The sequence below is a fragment of the Carassius auratus genome, chromosome 45 (genome assembly GCF_003368295.1).
Source record: "Carassius auratus strain Wakin chromosome 45, ASM336829v1, whole genome shotgun sequence".
In the NCBI taxonomy this organism is placed as follows: Eukaryota; Metazoa; Chordata; class Actinopteri; order Cypriniformes; family Cyprinidae; genus Carassius; species Carassius auratus.
In genome coordinates this window covers 12,186,775-12,208,698 of record NC_039287.1, presented here as the reverse complement: position 1 = coordinate 12,208,698, position 21,924 = coordinate 12,186,775, and positions in this window count along the sequence as shown.

The window sequence follows — 21,924 nt, the reverse complement described above, 5'->3', positions numbered from 1 at the left end:
AGATGTTTTGGACAACTACACTTGACCCCTCTATAGAGTTGACTGTGGTACAACAAGGCTGACTAATGCATCCCAAAGGGGACGTTCTCTAAACGGCGACTTTTAAAACCCCCACCATTCTAAGCTTTCCAACAGCCAGGAGTCTATTCCAAAATCCAGAACTGCTTTAAATGAGATTATTTCACAGAGATTGGCCAGTGACCCCTTTAAAAGGCTATCACACAGTGTGTGTGTACACACATGCTAAATTATTTACACCATGAAACAAGTACAGTGCGCTCCATGAATAAATGAAGCCCGGAATGCCCTGCACACCGGAGCACCCGTGGCTGTGGCTTCTAAACACACTTTAATCAACAGATAAATATTTCACCAGTTAATCAAGGATAGCATTTACAGTAAATTAATTCAAGTTCTAATTTGATTCGGTTTCATTTGAAGTTGTAAGCAGAGCGATATTAGCTTTTATTTTTTTCCTTTTTAAGGCAGGTTTCAGATAGAAATGTGCCTAGGCTGAATGTGCATTATAAACACTGTCTGGCATTAATAATTAGCTCTGAGCAAATCACTGTAAATTGATTTTAATGCATCAGCAGTCAAGCCCTCCATTTACCACTCCTGTAAATATGGAATCCATGTTTCTTTGACCTTAGAACAGCTTTCAATCCATAAGTCTCATGCTGAACTCAATTAAAAAAAAATGTGCATTTTAGATTAGTCAGTCATTTAATTCATGTTCTGATTAATTGAATGGAACAATACAATACAGTGCAGAAAATGGTTTTCTCAATCATATTCTGGTCTTGTTTTTTAGGAAAAATATCTAAATGTATAAATCAAGATCCAGTGAGCAAAATAGTGTAAGATACTTTGCTTATTTCTAGAACATTTCGAGCTTTGTTAGATTTATGCTTACAAAAATAAAAGTTATGGTGTAAGAAAACAAATTAATAAATGGGACTTAGTTAGATTAAGTGGCAACACTTTACAAAAAAGTACCACCGATGCATTAAATAACAAGTTAAATATTTGTAACATTTGTATTTATTAATCTTTATAAACATTATTTCATAAAAACACAACTGTTCATTGTTCATTGTGTCAGTAGGAAATAATAATCTGTAGAGATTTTTGTATGCACAAGGAGTCTGATAACAGCCAGAGCTCCACATGGAGATCTGATCTCAGCATCATCCAATTCATCTTGGATTACATGAAGAACTGAGACAGACTAAATGTAGAAGAATCCTGCCTGCAAACCTGGACAATAGTTGTTTTAAGCACAAACAGTGATCACACCAAGTGTTGTTTTGATTTAGTTAATTAAAGTTAATTGATAAATAAAATCTATTTATAACATTCTTTTTGAAAGCATCCTCACTTTACAGCATGTTTATAAAGTGCCTAAAACTTCACAGTACTGTAGCTTTGTACTGTAGGAGGGTTTTGAAAAATTTGGCACAGTTATACTGTATTTAGTCTTTTTTTTCTGTTTCTTCATGTGATCGCAGATGGACTGGATGATGCTGAGATCAGATCTCTTTGTGGGGCACTGGTTTTAGTCAGACTCCTTGTGCATACGAAAAGCTCACTGCATTATTACAATAAATGGCAAAAGGAAAGTTTGGAAATGTAAACTGATATTTTTGAGTACTCTCTAAAGCAAAAGATAGAAATAACTGGCTTAAAACCATTTTTATGATGGTAAAAATACTAATGGCCTAAGACAATTGTACATTGATGTAACTTATAACTTGTAGCTTAAAACATGTGATTTTAACAATGTATTAGTAAATATTGAAATTATCAAAATGGTTTAGATGGTCTGTTCATTGTTAACGTTCAACTGTTGTAAGTAGCTATGTTTACTAATGGGACCTTATTGTATAGTGTTAATTTGCAATAATGTTAATGTTCGGTTTTTGTTGGAAAAAGACAGAATGCAGTACTTATTATTCTGCATTGAAGCTTAAATGTTTTATCATGACAATTGAGCACATTTAACCACGGTGGAACCAAATGAAGGGTTTCAATTGGTTCTGCTCATTTTTATTCATCATCCTGAACAAAAGGGATCTGCAGGTCACAGCCACAGATATGCCTAACTCATATCTGCTCTCTGAGCCTTTTTAAAACTCTGTGAACTGCTGCTCTGTATTTTCAGCTGTGCTAATGGCCCGGATCAAACAGGGAAGTATCAGTTATTCAGAGCAAGAGGGGAATAGAGCGAGAGAGAGAGAGAGAGAGAGAGAGGTTTTTTTTTTTGTTTTTTTTTCCAAAAAACTTTATTACAAAATATTAATATTGTCTAGAAAATCAAGTGAAAAAAGGACAGAAAAAAGAGAGAATTAAGCAAAAATGGGGGCAAAAACCTCACACCAAATCAAGTCAAAAGAAAGAAGATCTTCCATAGCTTTGAAATGACGAAAATCAATGAGAATTCTAGATTTTACTGAAAGGAAAAACCGGCCAATAAGCTATAATGTTTCATTCTATTTTGTGTTTTCTAGTACCACAGATTTCTAGTACCACGCCATTTTAGCTTGACCTAATAAATGTGACATTTAAAGAGTTTCCTCTGAACATATTTAAAACCACAAATATAAATCTAATAGAAAAAGTCTCACCAAAACAAAACAAAAAATAAATTCAAATCTAGAACATTCCAGAAATGCGTGAAATATAGTTTCTCTTTGCAGACAGAAAGGGCAATAATGACCAACATCAGGATTTAAAACTGAGATAAATCGCATTAATCGCACCATGTAAAATTCTCCAATGCAGATTCCCAGGTTTTTAAGTTAATGGTGACTTCAAATATATATAAGTACATATATAAGTGTTACAGTAGTCAGGGACTGGAGACTGAGAATGACAGGGAATGATGTTTTATTTGACACAAGCAGAGGTGAAGGTGAACAATGGCGAAGCAATGGGTGAGGATAGGGTGCTGGTGTCTTGGGAGGTGAGATGATCCGAGAGGTGGTAGCTTAAGACGATGGAGGAAGATGACACACACACACACACACACACACACACACACACTGGAGAGAGGTAAGTCAGGTATATGGTTAGTCCTTAGAGTTAGCAGGTAGATATTGACCTAGTTGCGAACGAGACCAGACATTGTGTGTATGTGACTTTTGAGTGCTGGGGAGATTGCAGGTAGATGAGGAGCAGGTGAGTGTGATTAGTATTTTGGTGATGGCGTGCGCTGTGATTGGGTGGTGTTAGAGCCTGTCTGTGACAGCACCCCCCTCCCACGGCCCACTCCTGAGGGGCGAGGACCCAGAGGTCATGGTGGTCTTCCTCTTCCCCGTGGAGCAGGTCTGTCAGGGTGATTGGCGTGGAAGGTGTCCAGCAGGTTCGGGTCCAGGATGTCATTGCGTGGGACCCATGAATGTTCCTTTGGACCATAACCTTCCCAGTCCACTAGATACTCTAGTTGTCCACCACGGAGTTGGGAATCCAAGATCTCGCGAACCTTGTAGGCAGCAGCATCGTCCAGGATGAGTGGAAGTGGGGCTTCGGCTGCGGGCTGTGGCAATGCCAGGCTTTGTGGAGAGGGAGACAGAAAGATGGTGAGGTTTGAGGAGTGATACATGAAACGTGGGATGGATACGATACTCAGGAGGGAGGTGTAGCTTGTATGTGACTGGGTTGATCTGCTCTGCGATGGTGAATGGGCAAATTAATCTGAGACTCAGTTTGCGGCATGGTAGACGCAGGCAGATGTCTCGAGTTGACAGCCAGACCTACTGTCCTGGTTGGTAGGCTGGAGCTTCAGAGCAGTAAAGGTCAGCTGTCATCCTGTGTCTACGTAGGGCCCATTGTAGCTGATGGTGGGCCGAGTCCCAGATCCTCTCACTCTCTCGGAACCAGTAGTCGACAGATGGTACGTCTGAGGGTTCACCTGACCAGGGAAAGAGCTGAGGCTGGTAGCTGAGCATGCACTGGAATGGAGTGAGTCCAGTGGAAGGTTGGCACAGGGAGTTCTGTGCGTACTCGGCCCACCCCAGGAACTGGTTCAAAGAGTCCTGGTGGCCATGACAGAAGGTGCGGAGGAAGCGACCAATCTCTTGGACTTTTCCTCTCTGTCTGCCCGTTCGACTGAGGGTGGTATCCAGATGAAAGGCTCACGGCCACACCTAGGAGGGAGTGAAAGGCCTTCCAGACTCGGGAGATGAATTGGGGACCTCTGTTGGAAATGATATCCTCGGGGATGCCAAAGTACCGGAAGACGTGGTTGAACATCAGCTCCACGGTTTCCATGGCCATGGGTAGTCCCTTCAGAGGAATTAGACGGCATGATTTAGAGAATCTATCAACAATTACAAGAATACATGTACAGTCTTTCAAAGGCGGTAGGTCTGTGATGAAGTCAGTTTACTTCAGGAGTGTAACAACGGGATAAGGAGTGAGCCTTGACATTCTTGGATCCGGGCCGATAGGAAATTGAGAAATTAAAGTGGGTAAAGAATAGAGCCCAATGGGCCTGCCTGGTGTGAAGCCTCTTGGACATGCGCAGATATTCAAGGTTTTTGTGGTCTATGAGTACTAAGAAAGGGTGTTTGGCTCCCTCCAGCCAATGCCTTCACTCCTCAAGGGCCAACTTGATGGCTAAGAGTTTGCAGTTGCCGATGTCGTAATTAGCCTCGGCTGGGTTGAGCTTGTGCGGGAAAAGAAGGCACATGGATGGAGTCAGCTGGGATTCCCCTGCTGCTGGGAGTGCACCGCTCCTACCCCTGTGGTGGAGGCGTCGACTTCTACGATGAAAGGCCTATCAGGATCAGGATGGAACAGGAGAGGAGCGGTTTTTTCTCCACAAAGAAGAAGCTTGACGCAGCAGGGGAAGTAGATGGATGGATCTAGCCTTGATGTAATCCTCCATGGCCTTCTCTTCCGGGATGGAGAGGGGGTAGATCCTTCCCCTTTGCACTGGCTTACCCGGAAGCAGATCTATGGTGCAGTCACATGGCTGGTGTGGAGGCAGCTTGGAGGCCCATTTGGGGCAGAAGACGCCACTGAAGGGGGCGTAACATGATGGGATATTCACAGATTGTCTTTCAACTGGACTCTCAATGGAGGTGGTACAGACAGACAGTGGCTCTGGGAGAGGAGTGGATGGAACCGGAAATCCAGACAGACAGTCTTGGAAACAGTAATTGCCCCACTTCAGGACTTCGCCGGTCTTCCACGAGACTACTGGATTATGCTAGCCACGGGCGCCCTAGTATCACATCATCGGTGGATTCCTCCAGAACCAGCAGATGGATCTTCTCCACATGAAGTAGCCCAGTCTGGAGGGTCAGAGGGCCAACACTGAGGCGAACTTGTCTCCTACTCATCAGTTTTCCAGTTATTTAATAGATCTGGTAGGCTGACGGCATTGCTGTGGCAGTGAGGTTGAGCTGACAGGAGATCTTACCAGAGATGAAGTTGCCGGCTGACCCAGAATCGAGGAGTGCATGAACCCGAAGGGAAACATCAACAGCAGTAAGTGTCACAACAATGGTGAGTGGCTTAATCTGATACTTGGAGGGGAAAATGGCATTCACCATGGGACGAGGAGGACGGACGGGGCATATGGAGATGATATGCCCCGGTGATCCAATATATAAACAGAGATTTTGGGCCAGCTGTCTTTGCCGTTCAGTCGTCGTGAGTCGGGTGGAATCTACTTGCATGGGTTCGTGGGCTGGTTCTGGGGAACTGACGATCTCTGGACAGCAGAGGGTTGAATTGGCATGTGACTGGCCCTGGTGCTCTTCGAGGCACGACTGCATACAAGTGGCGAATAGATGGAGAGTTGAATGGCGCGTGTGCAGCGAGATGCAACTCACTCGAGGATCCAGTCCCTGACTGTAGGTGGTCAGCAAGGCTTGCTCATTCCATCCACTTGTGGCCGCGAGAGTCCTGAACTTAAGAGCATATTCATTGACAGTCATTTTTATTTGTTTTAAGTTATAAAGTTTCTCACCAATGGAAGAATCCCAGGTGGGTCTACCGAAAACTTCTCTGAAGTGGTCAACAAAGCTAGAATATGACTGGATGCCAGAATTATTCTGGGTCCAAATGGAATCGGCCCATTGAAGTGCTTTACCTTGCAACTGGGAGATTAGGAAGGCTAACTTCGTCCGCTCGGTGGGGTACAAGTGCGGTTGCATCTCCAGGAACAGCGAGCATTGGAGGAGAAATCCGCTGCATTCCTCCGCCTAACCAGAGAAGGGCGCTGGTTTGGCCATGGGACTGGCGTGCACGGTAGGTGAGGAAGAGGTGGCATTGTTTCCGGAAGCGTTCGCTGGTGAAAGGGGTGATGGAATGCTGGTGAATTTCCGACTCAACGCGCCAGCGAGGTCCTGGATGGGGTCCGTGAGGCTCATGCTTGTGTCGATCGGTCTTGGTCCGGTCTTCTGTTACAGTAGTCAGGGACCGGAGACTGAGAATGACAGGGAATGATGTTTTATTTGACACAAGCAGAGGTGAAGTATTCTGTCTTGGGAGGTGAGATGATCAGAGAGGTGGTAGCTTGAGACGATGGAGGAAGATGACACACACGCACATGATGGGAACAGGAGGACACTGGAGATTGCTGGAGAGAGGTAAGTCAGGTATATTGTTGACCTAGTTGCGAACAAGACCAGATAGTGACTGCGTGTGTGTGTGTGACTTTTGAGTGCTGGGGAGATTGCAGGTAGATGAGGAGATTAGTACTCTGGTGATGGCTTGCGCTGTGATTGGGTGGTGTTGGAGCCTGGCGTGTCTGTGACAATAAGTACATCAAATATAAACAATGTCTGCTAGGGATAGATAACCCAAAAATGAAAAACCAGTCAATTACTCACCTTATTAATGTTTCAAACGTGTATGACTTTTCACAAAAGTAGAGAAGTCTTTTCATTATACAGTGTGTATATATATATATATATATATATATATATATATATATATATATATATATATATATATATATATATATATCCCAAATTCCTTGACACGTCTTTATGCCTTGACCCCAGCCTCAGTTCATATCTTGTGAAGTTCACTCAAATTCTTGAATCGATTTTGCTTGACAATACTCATAAGATTGCGGATCTCTCAATTGGTTGTGCATCTTTTTCTTCCACACTTTTTCCTTCCACTCAACTACCTGTTAACATGCTTGGATACAGAACTCTGTGAACAGCCAGCTTTTTTGGCAATGAATGTTTGTGGCTTACCCTCCTTGTGAAGGGTGTCAATGATTGTCTTCTAGACAGCTGTCAGATCAGCAGTCTTCGCAATGATTGTGTAGCCTATTTTTTGAAGGTTCAGGAAACCTTTGCAGGTGTTTTGAGTTAATTAATTGATTGCCTGGCAAGTCACCATATTCTGATTTGTTGGAATTGGTTTTGTTTGTTGGAGTTTTTGTTAATCACGAGCCAAAATCATCATAATTAAAAGAACCAAAGACTTAAACTACTTCAGTCTGTGTGCACCTGAATTTATTTAATATATGAGTTTCACAATTTGAAGTGAACTACTAAAATAAATGAACTTTTCCATTACATTCTAATTTATTGAGATGCACCTGAATGTGTGTGTGTGTAAATATATATATATATATATACACACACACACACAAACGCGCGCACGCACAGTATATATAAATATATGTGTATGTTTGTGTATGTTGTATCTAAAACTAATTTGCATTTTGAGTTTTAAGTCTCAATTTAAGTCTAAGTTTTAAGTTTATAGTTCATTATTCTATACATTTCATGTATAAAAATAATCTTGCACAGTTGGAGTGTTTTTTTTTTTTTTTTTTTTTATCTCTATTTCCATTGGACCACATAGCCCTCCAACTCTCAGCCCAGCTGTTTTTGTAGCATAGTTTGGTGTCTAATTTCCTCTCTGCACCAAACATCTCTTTATTTGTCTAAGGCACATCTGTTCATTCCTTGCTTGCAAGCTCTGGTAGAGCCGGTCTGGCAAGTATCCTTATATCTCTCTTCTTTTCATCACAATCTTTCTCACTCTGGCTCCCACAGAAACATGGACACACATACACTCACACACTGTGGTCATGAGGGCACCCTTTCTACGCTGGCATGGCTCAGCTCAATTAGCCTGTAGTGAAATAGAGGGAGAGAGGGGTCGCTTGAGAAAAAAGTGGGAAAGAGAGCTTCCTCATCTGCCAAATCTCCCTCAAGCCTCCGCATGATCTCTGGAGCCTTCCGTGGGCTGTCTTTGTGCGTCGTCTGCCCAGCCGCTTTGTTTGTAAATAAGCCGTCTGGAAAATTAGCTGGGGCAGCCAGTCATTCATGTTTAGACATCTCAACAGGCCTGTAACCACCACACAATAGTGGAGAGATTAATATAAGAGAAAGAGAAGAACAGGGGATGGAAGCCTTAGACAAGGGTGCTACAATTGATGCTCAAATGAGTAATGATTGACATGCAAGTGATAAGAACAAGATATATATGAAATGTACTGTATTAACAGTACTTCACGTCTTCTTGTGAAACTACCTCTAGCAGTCCTTCTAATCATCACACAGCCTGTTTTATTTAGTTATGAGTTGTTTAGGAAGCTGAATATTTAATTTTTACTGCACTGAAACAAGTTGTTGTGATGATGCCACTCATGCACATTGAATTTTGCTCTTTTTATTTGTAAGAAAAAAAAACTATGACAAGCAGTATTAAGTTAGAATCTTTGCAAAGAAAGAAGACGAAGGGAATGGAAATTTTTAATAAATATTTTTTTGGAACCAATAATTATATTTGCATTTCCATTTCATGTCACTACTGGAGCAAAAAATATAAAAGTAAAAAAAAAAAAAAAACATTTTTACTCAGAAATTACTAGTAAATTTTACCATTATTTACACTGAATTTGCAACACAATAAATGCTACATTTTGAAATAGAAAGACTGAAATGCTCCATTAATCTTTGTTTTATTTACTTTTACAATTTTTATAGTGCACATTACCTTTAAAAATGCCATTCCATGACAAAAAGTTTGCCTAATGTTGATAATCACAGAATGACGAAAGACGTCATAAAAACTACAGCAAAATAAAATGAAAATACACAAGTTCCAATCCCGAAATCATTGTGAGCTAAAGAACTAGGGATTTAAATTTGTGATTTAGACAGAGAATCAGTTTTATTCTATTTATTGGCATTTATGTATTTTATAATAATGAATTTTGGCAGATACATTTATCCTATAAGTGGTTTACAAGCATTCTCAGGGAATCAAACACATGATTGTGTTGTTAATGCCATTCATATTTTGGGTTACTTTTTTGGCCGAGAACAGAGAGCGAGACATGTGGCGGCCTGCCTTACCCACATTGCAAATGTCTTCTGGCCCAGATCTGGGCCACACAATGACTTTTCCCTCGGCCGAAGTACCACAAAGAATGACGGCCCTGAAGTGGCCCAGAACTGGATTAAGGACCCTGGCCACACATGGGCCATAACCGGCCCGAATATGAGCCAGTATCTGCTCAGATCCAGCCCGAATGGATTTCACGCGGGCCAGATCTGGGCTGGATCTGGGCCAACACTACATTGATGTCTGGGAATGTTAATAATATATTCATATTATTACCTTGTATATTACTATGATCACAATTATTCATTTTGAGACATGCTTTAATGTAGACACAAACTATGCCAATAAAGTAAATTAAACTGAATAGAAAATCAGACTTAAAACCCACAACATGTAACTGTGCAATAAAAAACTTAAATATTCTGGCAGAATATAATAGTAGTGTGAGGAGCAGGGCATAATTTAAGTTGTTAAACGCTGAAAATACTATCCCGATCCACTCCCTCAAGGCGCGCATTTCTCATTCAAAACACGCATCACCGGAAACACGGCATGTCGCAATTTCTGACGAAACTGGTGAGAGCCAGTGAGCATTTGATATCGCTGCCATAAAACTTATTGTAAAACTTCTTAACAGCATATTTTTAAATAGTTACTATAGCTACAGAGGAAGGAGATACATATTGCCAATGAATGCGGTTTGAATTTGGATCTGTTCCTCACACCAAGCATCACATGGAGACAGGATTTAAATAAAAATAAAATACTTTCATGATCATTTTATTTAATGCTTGTGCATGACAGCATACTAATAAAATAATAATATAAAATGCAATAAAATCATAATGAAGTAGTTTAATGCACTTGACTGATTTGCTTAATTTTGAAATGATAATGTTTTGACTTGCCAGTTCAAAGACTACATTTTAACAATGCTACACTTCATTAAATTGTATGTGATCATTTAACTATCATCATGCAATATTTTATTTATCTTGTTTATCATGGGTCACATAATATACTGCCAGATCTTAGCCTGATTTGGGCAACATATCACCTGACTGATCTGGGCCACAATCCTCCCACCAACTATCGGCCCTCATGTTGTTTGCCGGATCCCAGCCGTGCCGTCATTGCCACACGTGGCCCAGCTCTGGTTGAAAGGGTACATGCCATTGCCGACAGGAGGCCAGCAGTGTCACCTTGAGGCCACATGTGGGCCAAGTCCGTTTGCTATGTGGGTACTTGATGTGTGGGGTTTAGCTGATTTCAGAGGTCCTGTGGGAAGAAGCGTGTGTCTTGTGGCGGTGGGCCAGGAAGCCTGAAGAGCGGGAGCCGGAGGAAGCAATGCCTAAAGAACTCATAAATTACAGCCCTGCCTGCCTGGCTTTACATTAATGGATCCACAACCCTGTGCTTCTTACTGAGACTCTTCTCACTTGCTCTCGTGCTGTGAATGCTTTCAAGGACAAGGGTAGGATGGATTGATTGCAGGCAAACAACAGTTTAGCTGCTTACCTATGGGATCATCCTCATATACTATATTCGATAACTTATTCATTCATTCATAGACTATAATGATGTTGACCGCCAGTGATTAACTAATTTTTAAAGGCGGAATGTAATTTTTACAATGTTAAAAGAACACGCCACAAGCTTATTTACAGTTGAGTTTTACCATTTTCTTATCCATTCAGCCGATCTCCGGGTCTGGTGGTAGCACTTTTAGCTGCAGCTTAGCATAGATCATTGAATCTGATTAGACCATTAACATGTCACTCAAAAATGTGCAGCAGTACCATGGGTGCAGCAGGCACAATGATATTAATATCTTCAGGCACTGCCCCTGCTTCACCCATGGTATGGCAGCAAAGTTCCTTGATTATTACGCCGAAATGAGAGTATAGTTCCTAGTTTTAGCACACGATGTAACTACAGAAGAGTCCAATTTTAAATAGGGTGTGTTCCTTTAAAGGTATAGTTCACCTACCTATGAAACGCGGCCATTCTTTACTTTTTAGAAGAATCTTCATGTTTTTCTTTTCCATAAAATGAAGTTGAATATGAACAGAAGCACACACACACACACACACACACACAATATGTTTGTACATACAATATATGGAATCAAGAACCATAGTGCTATACAGTATTTTTCTGGAGATTTTAAGACATATTGTGTTTGGGTCCATAAGGGTTTTGAATGACATGAGAGTGATTAAATAACCTCAATTCTTATCAAAGTATTGTTTCATATCTAAGTTTAATGTGCAGAAACAGCTGCAAGTCTTTCAAATGCTAAGTATTACAAGTTACTAGTTTTCTAGTTATTAATTGAGACCTCACTTGTTTCCATGTTGAGAGAAATTGTGATTAATGTGCAGAGGCGTTGTGTGCCCTATGCAAACATGTTTGTTACTGTAGTTTTAGACTAAATGTGGATATGCATTTCTCGTTTACAGAGAGATATTCTTTGAAATGAATAATCTTTACGCAAATAATTTTGTTATTTATTTGTTTGTAAAATAATAGTGTAATTATCATAAAAAAATAAGTAATATAACAATTACTTTCCATGAAAAGTAAGTAATGCAGTTGTTTAGGAAGTAACGCAATATTGTAATGAATTCCTTTTAAACATAACTTTCCTCAACACTGGTGCAACTAAAACATTGCTTTTTGCTTGATCATCCCAATATGTAAACTTATCAGCCAATAGTGTGGATTTGGTGATATGCTTTTGATATCACATTATCCATAAGTAAAATAATTTGATCAATATAATGCTCCATGTTTACCAAACACCCCCATTGCTGAATCTACGGTGTCGCTACTGAATCTACGTCACCACAGTAAAATAATTCATATTATACCTGATCCAAGGTAAGAAAATCAATCTGGTTCAGTTTTCTTCATAGGCTACATACAATAATATTAAGCGTGTCCAATCAGATGACTCTATCTGACTGGTTCTTTTCAGTTATTTAAAAATCCACAGCACAATCCCTGTAGTCCAATTCATGAAGAAATTACTCTTATTAACTGATTCTCCCAGTCAAAAGTGTGAATTTGGGGCAAGTCGGTGTATAATATGCTGTTTTGCAAGGAAACTGAGTAGTTTTGGGCAAAGGTTGGGGCTGTAGGAATTGGGAAACCATCGTTATTTTTTGCAGTTCTGTTTGCTGAAGCTAGTGGAGCAGAAGTGACACACTGCAGCTTTAATGCCCAATATATGCAGTACCTGCTGCAGATGAACATTAATTCTTGATGAAGTGTAACTCTTAGCTGTGGGAAGTTTTAGCCAATCTATCTTGAGTATTTGAATCGCTCACTGAGCGGTGTTGAGTCTCAAAGAAGGCCTTGATTATGCAGTTAGTCTATGCTAATAGTGCTCTGGTGGGCTTCTCTGAAGGCCTCTGACTTTAAATACGTAACCATGGACAGGTCACACGTACCGTAGGTCATTGTGCTTTCTTCTGCTTAACTAATTAAAGAGAAAATTGGTAAATTCAGGTGCTCTCTTTTTGAATATGCAAATTGAGAGGCAATTAGTTTAAATCTTCTGAAATAATAATAAAAAAGCAATTTGTCTGCACCTACTTAGCCTCCTGAAACAAAATTGTTGGCTGTGTTAAATGCTATTAAATGGAGCTTGCTCACAGAGCTATTACCAATTTAACACAATAACACAAAAAAAATCTCTTCTTAAAAAGTGCAACACTCAGCTGGCTGTAGACGTGATCATTCACTACAGCAGGGAAATGGCAAATTCGTTTTTGTGTTTTATGAATCATGGAGGTGTTTTGAGATGGTTTTATTCAGAGATGTGTCTACATCTTTAAAAAGATTTTCTTCGAATTCTGCCACAACGCCACAAGCCCATGTGTCACCAGTCTCCTGCTAGTGTTTTGAGCTAATTAGCCGCAATTATTTCAATTAGACATCAAAGACGAGCACAGACAAATAATCATTACTCTGTAATCAGTTTGTGCAGTAACAGTGCTTGAAACTGCCTCACACTGTCAGGCATCATGAAAGTTTTAGTGCATTTTCTCTCTCTCTCTCTCCATCCCTGGCTCTATCCCTTTGGCCGGCATCCAGTGTCAAAGCAATCCTGAGAGTTGCTGTTCTCCAAAGCATTCTGAGTAATCCCTTTAACAAACTGTATTCACATATGTGAATGTTTCTGGCTCTGAGCAGATTTTTCAAGAGATAAGAACTCGGATAAAATCCATCCCTGGCAAAAACCCAGAATATATGGGATTTCAAGTTTGAGGGAAATATGGATAATAAAATTTCCTCTCATCTCTGGAGATGTGTTAGCGGTGGCTGCAGTGCTTAGAACTGCTCTGACTTTACGGGTTGCTGTGGCTTCAGAGATTAAAAATGCTTTTACTGGATCAGTTAGCATTTTTTGTAGTTCTCGAATTGGGTTGGAGAAAAATTTTGATTTTCCAATAAATGGCAATATGTTAAAGATTATTAAAATCAATTGATCAATACAATATGCAAGTGTTTCCAGTATACCCCCTCTGCTGAATCTATGCAACAGAATCTACCCCACAGAAACCACCCCACAGTAAAAAAGTTGTATTTTTATTTTGCAGAGTAATTGACTGTTAAGATATACAAATGCCATGTAAATCTTTCCTTTGGGTCTTCATTACAGGCAGCACAGAACAGTTGACTTGCGAACAAACATTGAACTCTATTGAACTTGTTCTGTACAGTTAATCAAAAAAGTGACTGACAGATTAAAGACAGAACTGGACCAATAACTAAGTCAGCATCAATTTACTTCCAATGAGGGTATATTTGAATAAATTGGATGGATGGATAGATAGATACATATTTTGGCTGATGTTTACACTCTGTTACTAATCTGTCACTAATTGAAACCTTTTGACCCATCCCACCTTCAGTGTTGTGTTTGGGTGGCCTTTTTTTGTCTGTATGTGAGAAATGCCTGTGTGCACACTGTATCTCATTGCGTGTGAAATGGGGACAGGTGAAGGTGAGATGAGACACAGATTGAGGTGTGAGTGTGGGCAAACACCCCAGACTAGCCTCCATGCGTGTGTATGTGTGTGTGAGAGGCCCCTGGCATGGGCCTTGTCAGCAGGAGTCTGATGTCTGTCTACTCATGTGTGGAGCACTCATCATGGGCAATTAGGGCCAAGCAGGGGGCATGGCCTTCCCTCTCATGTCCTTGAAGAAAGAAAGTAAAAGGGGGTAGGGAGAGTGATGGGGTGGAGGATCGCAGAGGGAGGGGTCAGATTTCTCCCAGTAGTTTCTTGAGCCCTTTTCACACTGCACGTCGGACCCGGCAAATTGCCGAACATTGCCGGGGACACCTTCTGTGTGAAAGCAACCACGTCCCGGGATTGATTCCAGCATTGAACCCGGGTCGGGGACCTAGTAAAATTGCCGGGTTCAACCCGGGACGAGCGCTGTGTGAACAAAAGGCAGATCTAATGCCGTGTCGAAGTGATGACGCGCGTTATCGCACGACTCTTTTACCGGCTGTTTTGAAAGAAGATCAATGTTTGCGACCAAAAAAAGATGTGCGAACTGTAAAGAAGCAGAGATCAGTTAGTTCCTCACTTTCCGCGCTGATGCCGAGATCATTTGCTTGCATCAGTGAAAGTATAACGTGCCTAATGTTTTCGACTCGTACATTACACGTCACGCTCTGATGTTACGTGTCATTACTGGATCTTTACGGGTTGTGTGTGAAAGCACGTACATATCCCGGACAGTGTGAAAGTGCAAAATCTAGCGACCCAGGAACAATCGCCGGAACACTTTACCTGTGTATTTCCCGGAATGGCAGTGTGAAAGGGGCTTTGGAGAAGAGAAAGTTGAGTGATATGGCTCCAACCTGACTGTAGACTCCTTTCACACTGCACGTTGGACCTTGAAAATTGCCAGAACATTGCCGGGTCGCCTTCTTTGTGAACGCAAACATGTCCCGGGAGTGATGCCGGGATAGATCCCGGGTCCGGGCCTAGTAAAATTGCCGGGTTTAGTCCTGGAACAAGTGCTGTGTGAACAAAAGGCAGATCTAATGGCGTCTCGTAGCGATGATGCACGTTATCGCGTGACTCTTTTACCAGGTGTTTTGAAGGCATATCAGTGTTCACAATGGAAAAATATGTGCAAACTGTAATGAAGGAGAGATCAGTTAGTTACCAATTTTCAAGGCTGAAGCTGAGATCGTTCGCTAGCTTCAGTGAAAGTTAAAGTGCCTACCGTTTTCGACTTGTACATTACATGTCACAACCTGATGTTACTACGGGACCTTTACGGGTTGTGTGTGAACGCACGCACATATTCCAGGTAATCACTGGCAGTGTGAAAGCAGCCAAATCTAGTGACCTGGCAACAATTGCCAGGACACATTACCCGTGTATTTTCCGGAATTGCAGGGTGAAAAGGGCTTAGGAAGATAAAAGCCTCTCCAGGATTGGTAATGTCTTTGTTTTTCTCCCCTCTTGTGCTTAAATAGATTCACTCCACAGGGTGATAATCACCATTCATTATTCACACTTCAAATGGCCATTAAAAGTCAATCTTGAAAGCCTTGGAAAATGACCCCAACTATGGGATCACTTGGTGCTGTCTTTGATATTGTGTTCTTATTTTGCACAAATTGATACTTCATTTCAGCGCTACTCGTGTAAGACGAGGGTTTCATGAAATCACAATCCCATTGGCTTGTAATTGATGATTTATTAATTTCATGTTCTGTCGGAGCTGGAATGAAGATCCTCTTAATATTTAATTTGTCATGCATGTGCACATGCCAGAAACATGGAGGAGTGCCATGGATATGTATAAGATGGAGTTTTGCAGTAGGAAAGATGATCATGACCCTTCTCTGGAGAATTTGTTAATAATAATACTAATAAGTGTCCTGCAGGTTTTTAAATGATGATTAGTTGGTGTTTTGCTAGTTCCTTTTCTGTCTTCATTGGATGATAACAAGACTTGCTTTTTGGATTAAATTTAATGCACTGTGCTGTACAGATTAAGAATAGAGGATGTTTTTGTTATTTTCTATTTACATGCGAGAAAGTGAGATAGCAGACTCGAGACGGTGCACACTCCGCCTGGAAATAAGCGGAGACTGCTTAGTAGAACCAAAACACTACAAAAAATTTGAACAACGCATGAAAGCAAAAAAAGTAATGTTCAAAATAAAGCTTGGGGCAATTCTCTCATGCCTAACTGAAAAACATAGTTTATGACTGTTCAGATCTTTTAACCAGCATTAAAACTTAAATAATGCATGATACTTTGTTTGTGATTGTGTATTTTTATACGCTACTGTTCAAAAGTCTTTTTTTAAAATTATTATTTTTTTTTTTTGCAAGGATACTTTAAATTGATTACAATTCAAATGCATTTAATGCTACAAATAAGCTATTTCAAATAAATGCTTTTCTTTTGAACAAAGAATCAGCGATTATCAAAGAATTTCAAAGAATCCTGATAGTTTCTTCAAAATATTAAGCAACAGACACTGTTTTTAACATTGATAATAAGAATAAATGTTTCTTTATCAGCAAAAATCAGCATATTAGTATGATTTCTGAAAGATCGTTGTGACACTGGAGGCTGATATTCTCATTCATTCATTCATTCATTAGACTTTATTGTCAACCTTAGTCTAAATTTGTCTTCGACTTCTCCGAACAGAAATACATCAATGACACCATATTTAAACTTACATTAAAATACACACAGTTAAGAGTACAAGACTACCACCATCAACATACAACAACAGAAAGTGGGAAGCAGCGCAGCTGATTAAAATAGTTTCAGTCTGCAATAAACACATTTTTAAAACAATTTCAGTTTAGATTAAGTTCCTGTATGGCATGGGGAATAAAAGATCTCTAATAGATGTTCCGGCGCGCCATTGGGACCCTGAATCTACGGCCAGCTGGAAGCAATTCAATCTCTGAGTTTAGTGGGTGTAGGGTATCTGTTGATATCTGTCGGGCCTTCCTGAGTACCGCCTTATCAAATACATCCCCAAGCTGCCTTTGTGATTTGCCAATCACCTTCCCTGCCATATTAACAATTTTAGAAAGCTTGTTTTTATCTTTCACATTCAGGTTACCATACCAAGCTGTTATATTAAACTGTAAAATACTTGCTACAAGGCCCTTATATGCCATCTCAAGAATATGCTGACTGACCCTGAAAGTTTTCTAATTAAAAACAATAGCTGATTAGCTCTCTTAAAAATACTCTCTGAGTTAACATTAAAACTTAAAGTACGATCAATGATTGTTAGCCTGACTACGTCAGACTTCCTACTTCCGCTCAATTTCATTTAGCTTCTGTACTCAGTCTGATACAGCGTCAGAGCTTTCTGTTTGCCACCGGTCTGGAAACAGCCGGGCCAATCAACGAACAGAGGGTGGGCTGAGAGCAGTGACGTAGATGCTAAGCGCCGAGTTTTACATTGTAGGTTAGAGAAATCGAAAACCGAAACGACCGCGGAAATGGGAAACGAGACATGGTTTACAGTGGAAGTTCAATCATAGATTTGAGTTCGATGCATGATGTCTGTGCTTCGATGCGGCTGTACAGGCGCATAGCATAGGTCATAACTAAACGTATCTGATTGGCTTACGGATAGCCAATGATTTTAAACTTCAGACAAGTGCCCCTTAGCGAGAGAGAAAACACTTCTCTATTATGCCATTCCAGACTCTGTCTACTAGTGATGGGCATTTCGGCTCTTTTTCGTGAGCCGGCTCGTTTGACTCTTTTGGCTCACAAACGGCTCTTTAAAAAAACAATAATGTTTTGACTATGATTGGTGTGAAAACTATTCTAATTAAATTATTAAATGAAATCATACTCACAATTTCTCACAATTTCTTTAAAAATGCATTGATTTGTTATGAAAAAAAGAATACTATTAAACATTTGCATTTAAATTTCAACTTTTGAATATATAGAAACAACATTACAAAACAAATACAATCTGAATCTGAACAACATAATAGAACCCATATTAAAGAAAAATAAATAACTGAAAGGATTAAACTGGTCCCTCTTTTTTGGCATGTTATATAGTCAGCATGAACTATCTCACTAGTTATGTTTTGTATGACTAGCATGAAAACACACACACAATGCTGATCATAATTATATTTTATGAGAGATTTGCATTCAGAAATGCAAGCTGCCTTATTTTCGAGGGGCTAATGATCATTAAAATGATTTAAAAATGCGGTTGTGCTTCCGACTCATTTTCCTGCTTTTGTTTTGTTTTGTTTTCAAAAGCTGTTGTGTTTTTCCTCTCATTTCCACTATGTTTGACACTGTGTGTGTGTGTGTGTGTGTGTGTGTGTGTGTGTGTGTGTGTGTGATGGCTCGGCCCCTCCCTCATGCCGTATAATTGGTTGACACCTCGTGTATGATTGACAGGAACAGAATGTGACGTGAGGCTGATCAGACAGTCAAAATATATGTATTTTTGTTCTTTGAATTAGTCATTTATTTTAAATAAAATAAAATGCATCCATTATTTCATTATTACATAATTATTTAATTTCTATAGGCTATATATATATATATATATATATATATATATATATATATATATATATATATATATATATATATATATTAAATAGAGTCGGCTCTTCAGATACGCGATCCAGCTCCCGTCATTCACCTACAAGAGCCGGCTCTTAGAGTCGGCTCATTCGCGAACGACCCCTCACTACTGTCTACGAAGCAAAGTGAAGTAGCAGAGTCTGGTATTACCAGGCTAAATGACTGTACCCAGGTACTTAAAATTTTCAACTACTTCCACAGGCCGGCTGTTAAGCACAACAGGGTTGATGTTACTGTTATTCTTCTTTGCCATCACACATATAAATTACATTTTAAAATGTATTAACATAGAAAACAGTTACTTTAAATAGCAACAACATTCCAAAGTATTTTTAAAGAGAAAATCTTTCTGACCCCAAACTTTTGTAGATGTCAAATATTGCCTAAATTATTTATAATTGTATTTATTTATATATATACATTTATGAACAAATACATTTAATTTTCTAATTTTCTACGGAGCAGCTGTAGGTTTCACCCAGCTGATGGATGTGGCCCGGGGAGATTAACCTATATCTGTTAGCACTAACCCTCATCCGCCTCATTGCTGCAATTGTATTTACTCATTAGACGTCATAGAAACAACACTGAAGAGTTAATTAGAGAGCCAGCAGCTTGCATTCTGCCTTCTCTGACCCAGTTCTTTTCTGTTCTCTCTCCGCCTCCCTCCCTCCTTTTCTTCCTCTTCCTCGTCTCTCTCTCTTCACTCTGATGGTTAAAGAGCATACTTCATGCTATGGAATGGTTGCATTATTATTTTCACATGATTCATTTGTGATGAAAAGGTAATATCTTCCTTTTGTGTGCTCATTCTTTCTTTAAACGTCACAACTCAGGTTTGATTTCTCTGCTTTTCATCCAGAGAAATGTGAAAATGTGTTTATAATAAAGCTTTGCTGCAACCAATGAAGCTCATAATTTAGTGAGAACAATAGCAGTAGTCAACCTAGGTCATAACATTCTCCTTAGATTGCTATAGAACTCTATGTGATCTGTCGCAAAGACTTTGGCAGACCAATGAGGTGATGTCCACACCTGCCTCTTCATCCTTAATGACTCCTCTACCAATACCTCCATCCTGTCCCATGACTCATGGCTTTGGCTTTATAATGATCTCACAGCAGCAAATGGATGTGATCAGAGCTGATATCACATCCTAATGAAAGGCCAGAAGAATTTCTCAAAGGCTGGAGTAATAGGTGACTTGACAGGCTCTTTATACAGCTCATAGTTGGAGTGTGTAAGGCTAGGGGAAGCTTATTCTTTATATGATGTGATTTGAATATAGGTTCATATGGAGTATGAAATGATAGGGAATTCTGATCACAGCTGTAGATTGTGGGGACATTGTACAGTAAACCTAACCTTTATGAAGTGCTTTGATATGGGTTATGTGTGCCAACCTGTTTGTTAATTTTACAACAACTTATTTTGTCATTTTTTCTTGCAGGTGTTTAACTACCACTGTTGAGCTGTATTATGGAAACCAGATGTGGAGAAGCAGTGGTGAGTTTCAAACCCTTTAAATTCCCTCCTCAGATCAGTAACCAATCACCATAGGCCCATACTAGCTCTGAAAATCAGTTTTATTATTTTCTTCTTGCATCTCTGAATAGAAACTCAAAAATGCAATCTTTCTTTGAGAGTATGCCTACATTTTGATACTGTCGCCTGCTGTGTCATTTTGTTTGCACTTGCTCAGACTGTATTTGTTCTGTATTACACATGCCAAATAAAACTGAATCTAATTCAGAGCTGGTTGACACCTCAAACCTCTGTGTGTTTGAGATCTCAGATAAAATGTTGGCTCAGTGGTGTGTGCTTTGTCTTAGAGGTTATTTCTGTTTGTGGTCTCTAGAATACAGAAGGTCATGTGAGCTAAATGTTTGTTTCCTCACACAGAGAACGTTTTTTTTTTTTTTTTTTTTTTTCTGCGCTGTCCACTGCACTCAAAGTGTAATAGTAGGCATCATCAGTGCAGAAATGGTAAGGTAACTGCGCTCATAGAACAGAGTGGACTCGTTTGAGACAATTTTGGTGGTACTGCAAATCATACCTCAAATATACAGTGGAGTCCACAAGTCTGAGACTTCCAAAGAAGATTGTTCTGATGCCCATTTGTTTTAAATAAAAGAGTTCCATTTTTTTTTTTTTTTTTTTATTATTATTATTATTTTTTTTTTATTTCAGCATAACTGTTTAAGATATAATGTTTCTTGCCATTATTATATTTTAATTTATTTAATTATTTTTCAATTCTTAACCTTTGTCTATTCCTAATTTTAAATGAAAATAAGGTGACCTAACACTAAATTACATCTTTGAAAATTTTGAGCAAAATGGGCTCTAAAAATGCTGTTTTTTCTCTTCATCTTTCATTCATTTACAAAAATTGAGGTAAAGATCTAAGAAAAAATAACTTAATAATAATTAATTATATTATTATTATTATTATTATTATTATTATTATTATTATTATTATTATTAATATATTGCCCCATGGATAACACTTTAAAATAAGGTTCATTAGTTAAAAATAGTTAACATGAACTAAGAATGAACAATACTTCTACAGCATTTATTAATCTTAGTTAATGTTAATTTCAACATTTATTAATGGATTAAAATCAAACGTTGTGCTTGTTAACATTAGTTAATGCACTATGAATTAACATGAACTAGCAATGAACAATTGTATTTTCATTACATTAGATTCAACTTACATTAACAAAGATGGATAAATACGGTCATAAATGTATCGCAATTTATTTTTATTTTTATTTTTTGCATTGAAAAAGTTATTTTCTAGTGGAACCTTATTGTAAAGTGTTACCACCCCTTTCAATAATTGTGGAACATTTAAGAAAGAATATTTGATTAATGATAAGATTTTTTTTAAGTGTAACTGAAAGAGGATGAAAAACAAAAACAAACAAACACATTCCACAGCAG